At 46.6% G+C, this 6,000-nt stretch overlaps 1 protein-coding gene and 1 pseudogene across 3 annotated transcripts in view; both read right to left on the bottom strand.

The window, feature by feature from the left end:
- Positions 1-4,965, bottom strand: part of LOC116074641 — a 38,956-nt pseudogene extending 33,991 nt beyond the window's left edge.
- LOC116074627 (H-2 class I histocompatibility antigen, D-37 alpha chain-like) overlaps positions 1-6,000 on the bottom strand; it is a 714,163-nt gene that overhangs the window by 73,933 nt on the left and 634,230 nt on the right. The gene's annotated exons all lie outside the window — the stretch shown is intronic.

The following is a 6,000-nucleotide window of genomic DNA, read 5'->3' as shown; positions in this document are numbered from 1 at the left end:
AGAAATCCACCTGCCTCTGCCTCCCAAGTGCTGGGATTAAAGGTGTGTGCCACCACCGCCCAGCTATTATTACTCATCCTTTACAAAGGGAAGTGGCCAGGTACATCTACCGCTTGGGAGGCTCACACATGCTGTCAGGTGCTGGCCGAAAGGAGAAATGAGAAGTTTCTGCCTAATGGGTACAGAATTTCAATTTCACAAGATGAACTTCTGCAGACAGATGGCAGAGATGGTCACACAAAGATATAGATGTGTTTACTGCCACTGAAGCATCACTAGCACGGTTAATCTGAAAAGTTATGTTTACTATGTAAAGTACTAAAATGTCAAACTAACTTCAATAATTGCTTTATTTTGCACAATTGACATATATATATATATGTATATATACACATGACATCTCTAAAGATGTTTATTTTTATCAGTATTTAAAACTTTGTTACATGTCTTAGGAATTTGTCACACAGTTGCCAAGGTGACGTGTAAGGCCAGATAACAAATTGTAGGACGGGTTCTTACCCAGAATGTGGGTCTAAGAGCTTGAACTCACGTGATCAAGCTTGGTAACATGTGCCTTTACCCACTGAGCCATCTCATCAACCCAAGTTTCCCAGTAATTAAGTAATCTGTCTCCCTAATTCCCATTAAGCCAACATAGCAGTCAAGGCACTGCAGGAGACAGGCAACAGCCTTGCATGAGGTAATTTAATAATGTAACCATCTTAGGGAATATAATTAGTATCAAAAGAGAAAGAGAAAAAGAACAGAAAACAGAGCTGTCTCTCTCACATAGTGTTCCGGACTTTTCCTTCCACTCACTATTAATAAGTGTCCTGATGTCTGCCCAGCTGCCTCTCCCAGTCCCTCCCTTCCTCTGTCCCTTTCCCTCGGTCTCCCTCTCTCTTATAAAGAAAAGAAAGCAATTCCTGGGTGCTTGCTTTCAGTTTCAGACTACTAATCCATTACCATCCTAAGAGGAAGCAGGCTGCCACACAGGCAGACAGGTGTAGTGCAGGCAGACAGGCATGGTGCTGGGGGCTGGCAAGATGGCTCAGCGGTTAAGAGCACTGACTGCTCTTCCAAAGGTCATAAGTTCAAATATCAGCAACCACATGGTGGGTCACAAGCATCCATAATGAGAAACAAATGAATAAAAAATAAAAATTAAAAAAAAAAAAAAAACCTCTTGCTTTCCTGCTCTTGCTCTGGCTCCTTACACCCTCACTCTCCATTCCCCTCCCCGGCTCTCCTCATAGCTGGCCTCTACTCTCTCTGCCTTTCTCTATCTCTATTCCCTCATATCCTAGAAAAAAAATAAAAATAAAAAAAGACAGACAGACAGACAGTGAGAGACAGACTGGGCCTGGCAAGGACTTTCAAAACCTTAAAAGCCACCATAGGGACACACCTCCTCCAACAAGGCCACACCCCCTAACCTTTACAACAGTCCACCAACTGGGAGCCAAGCATCCAAATAGATGACCGGATAAGGCCATTCTTAGTCAAGCCACCACACTGAATGACGACTTTAAGTGAATAAATTACATGTCATAAAGCATCTATTAATTGTAGTCATTACTTTTTTCTCAGTACTGAAACAAAATACCTCAAAAGATAAGAAAAGAAAAAAAAAACGCTTAAGGAAGTATTTCTTTTGGCTCACCCTTTGAAAGAGACACTCACTCCACCATGGTTGGGAAGGCATGGTGGCTGGTCACACTGCACCCTCGATCGGGAAGCGGAGAGTGGGGAGTGCTTTTAGCAGCCTTTCCCTTTGTATTCAGCCTGCACCCCAAGCTCACAGGAGCTGGCTAACCCAGCAAGCCTGGCTGACCTGGAGGCCCCAACCCCCACCCACATCACCACGTCCGGCTTTTCTTAGGGAAGTGACCAAGCCTCAGCTGTGAAAGACGGTTGCTCCTCGTCAGAATTCTGGCCAGAGTTCTCCTTCACTCTTGGCAGGCTGGGCCTGCAAAACGACGTAGCCTGCCTGTCCTGTCTTAGCGACGCCTGGCCTGAGTCAGTGTCACCTGGCCTTCCGGCCGACACTCAATCTCCTGTCAGACGCTGCCCTCTAGTGACCATTTAGGGAACTGATCGTAGAATCTCGATCTTTCCAGACCGCCGCCTAGAACTGTCAGTCTAAACCACAGACAAGGCCTGCTGGCACCTAGTAGTGCAAAATGGTGCAACATGTATCGAGTAGAGTAGAAAAACCGTAGGACTACATGAATTCCACTCTATCCCTCCGACGGAAAAGAAAGAACCAGAGGAAAACCGCTCTGGAAGCTTTTCCAGGTGATCACTCCTCAAGATGCGAGGCCTGATCTATATCAGGGCATCCAATATGAAAACACTCTAGGCTGCTATAAATATTGTCCTGTGCATGCCAGGGCCTGGGTTCCATCAGCAGAAGGGAGGGGGACAAAAACATAAGAACTTTCACCTTAAAGACGGATGGTATCGCCTAGAGGTGACAGATGCGGTGAGAAGGAGGATAGGTCCCTCTCCAGCCAGAGAACAACACATAAGAGCACAGGGAGCAGGTGACGGGGAGGAGGGGATAGTGAGCAAGATCCTGCACCTCTTTTCTGTAGCAGTCTCCTTCCAAAACACCCCGTTCTTCTGAAAAAGTCCTTTAATCTACTTTCACGATTGGCCCAGAAGCAATGAGAGGCGATGGAGGGAGGTCCAGAAGAAGAGAGACACTCGTTATGAAGCAAGATGTTATGAAACAGTGAATCTGTCTGGGAGGGTGTTTCCTGAGAAAGGGGGCGGGGAGCAGCAGGCTCAGGCTCTCCATCAGTACCCTTAGAATATCACCACACAGGCATCTTTAATGGGCACTGCTATACTGAGAACTAACTCTTAGCCCGGTAGCCACAAAAGGTGTGAGAGAGGCTGTCCGTCTGCCCTTTTCATTGGGTAACTGTCAGAAGCAGGTAACGACAACATGCCAAACTCTCCGAAATCACACTAACCAAAGACCACAGCACGTGATTTGTGCTTATCCGTCCTTCTTAGCCACCTCTGCTAATAATCTTGTTATTAACAAGACAGTCAATAATCCCTCAGTAGGCCTCTGAGATCTCTTACCACAACTGACTCAATGGATGTAAGCGCCATTCAGGGTGTAAAACTCACCCTGACAAAATGAAAACAAAGGCCAAATCCATCAAAGTCTATAGTTCTGGGGAAATCTTTAAGTGGACTAACACTGCTTTCTAGCTTCTATAGTTCTGCTTCTGGATAACCGTTCTTGTTAACTGAAGTATGTCAACCCAGAACATGGTTTTTGGTGTTTAAAAGTTCGCTCAGGCCAGGTGGTGGTGGCGCACGCCTTTAATTCCAGCACTTGGGAGGCAGAGGCAGGCAGATTTCTGAGTTCAAGGCCAGCCTGGTCTACAGAGTGAGTTCCAGGACAGCCAGGGCTACACAGAGAAACCTTGTCTCAAAAAAAAAAAAAAAAAAAGTTCTCTCAGAGAAAGGCCCCAGGCTACACTGGGAGCCGAGACAGTGTCACCACCAGTCAGCTAATAAAGACTTGCTAGCCGGACTGAATTTCAATTCAGCAAGAATGTGATCTGGGTGGGTTTCAGATACCTGCTAGCAACTCAAACCCAGACTTTACATTAAACAATGTTTCCTGGGACCACCCAGGATCAGAATGCTGTGTTTGTTTTCATTTTATATGTATGAATTTTTTTTGGGGGGGGGGGAGGCTTTCAAGACAGGGTTTCTCTGTATAACCCTGGCTGTCCTGGAACTCCCTCTGTAGACCAGGCTGGGTTTGAACTCAGAAATCCACCTGCCTCTGCCTCCCAAGTGCTGGGACTAAAGGCGTGTACCACCACTGCCGGACACGTTTGCCTGCATGAAACCACCAGTGCTAGACACTGAATCTGGGTCCTCTGGAAGAGCGGCCAGCGCTCTTACCCGCTGAGCCCTCTCTCCAGCCCCTGCTTATTAGACTCCTAACACATCAAGTACTTCGTTACAACCAGACATGGTAGTGCATGCCTTTAATCCTAGCATCCAAGAGGCAAAGGCAGAGTCCAGGCCAGACCCTACTACATAGCAAGACCCTTTCTAAAAACACCAAACAGTATCAAGTTCTCTGAGTAACTGGCTTAATCTCTTCAAGGGCTCACTCAGGCTGACCTCACAGAGATCTACCGACTGAATGCTTGGGATTAAAGGAGTGAATCAACAGTGCCCGCTACCAGTCCCTTTATAAGGTGTAAAGAGTGGAAACCAGCGGACAACTGCATCTTTTCTAACACCCTCTCCGTTTTTTTCCTCTGAGACAAGGTTTTCTCATTGTCCTGAAACTCACTAATTAGCCTGTCTGGTTCACGGAGTAGTCCGGGGCCTGTCTCGTCCTCCCAGCTTTCATTAACAAGTCACCACACTCAGATCTTTAAAGCGATTTCCTGTCGACCAACCTCGGAGGTCCAGCGCTACAAAACAAGCACTTTACTGATGAAGCGATCTCCGCCGTCCTAAACAACGTGTTTTAAAACACCACGTTATATATTTCAAACGTGTGCAATTTTTGTCACTTATACCTAAATAAGTAAAGCTGGAAAAATTAAAATCTAATGAGGGCCGGGCATGGTGGTGCAGGCCTTTAATTCCAGCACCCCGTAGAGCTAGGCAGACGGCTCTGAGGTCGAGGCCAGGCCTGGTCAACAGATCGAGCTCCAGGAAAGCCAGGGCTACACAGAGAAACCCTGTCCTGAAATGAATGAATAAATCTACTAAGTAAGCCTACTTGAGCCGAGAAAATAAAAAATCGAAAATACTATATAGTAGGTGCTTCAAGTTGGAAATGACGATTGTCATCTTTTCTAGATTTGATAATCGAAATTTCTGACAAAAAAAGCGACTTTAAAAGATTTTGGTAGGCTTACCGTGTGATGAGGAACATGGAGTCCTGGCGATCCCCGACCAAAACACTGCAAACCAAATCCGGGGGCTGAACACCCCGAAGCCTCACCCACTTTGTGGGACTTCCGCTATCAAGGCTCCTCCTTCTTAAAGGTTCCACAAAACCTCTAGCAGCGGGAGACCAACCTTTCAAACACTGAACCTATGGGGGACCATTACACTCAAAGGATGGACTGTCAGATGCTATTAGAAATTATCTCGATGCCGGGCTGTGGTGGCGCACGCCTTTAATCCCAGCACTTGGGAGGCAGAGGCAGGAGGATTTCTGAGTTCGAGGCCAATCTGGTCTACAGAGTGAGTTCCAGGACAGCTAGGGCTACACAGAGAAACCTTGTCTCAAAAAATAAAAACCAATAAATAAATAAATAAATAATTTTTCCAACCTTTCTTCAGTTTTTAACATTTAATTAAAAGTCATTGAAATCTGCTACGAGAAGAAGAACGAAGCTAAACGGTTTAAAAACAGCGGCAACGCAATAGCTTGAAGGTGATTTTTGTTTTATGAGATAAGGTTGTGTTATTTAGCCCAGGATAGCCTACCAGTTCACAGCAATCCTCTTGTCTCAACCTGTAATGCTGGGGTTAAAAGCAAGCACCACAGCCCAGCTCCGACGAGCACGACGTCAGGGTTTCCTCTCGCAGCCATGACGCAGATCCACCGGCAGGTGGCACTGCGGAGTCACAGGTGCGGCGGGACCGACCCCTTTACCCAAGGCTATGGGGATCTTGAGCTCCAAGTGGTGGGGGCGTTCGGTTCAGAGATGTTTTTCCTGCTGTTGCAGTTACTCAGTACTACCTACTGATCCATAAATATTTCAACATATAGCTGAGCTGTAGCCGCACAGCTATCTGAACGTCACTACCAGTTACGTCTCAACCATGCGGTTGAGAGCTCCTGGATGCCAGGGAACCCTGGAATAGAAAAGCAAGTGCTGGGCTGGAGAGATGGCTCAGCGGTTAAGAGCACTGACCGCTCTTCCCAGCAACCACATGGCAGCTCACGCCCTCTTCTGGTGTGTCTGAAGACAGCTACAGTGTACTTGCATAAAA

Source organism: Mastomys coucha, unplaced genomic scaffold (genome assembly GCF_008632895.1).
Source record: "Mastomys coucha isolate ucsf_1 unplaced genomic scaffold, UCSF_Mcou_1 pScaffold3, whole genome shotgun sequence".
NCBI lineage: Eukaryota > Metazoa > Chordata > Mammalia > Rodentia > Muridae > Mastomys > Mastomys coucha.
The sequence above is the reverse complement of the archived record's forward strand: the minus strand, read 5'-3'. Positions and strand labels throughout refer to the sequence as shown.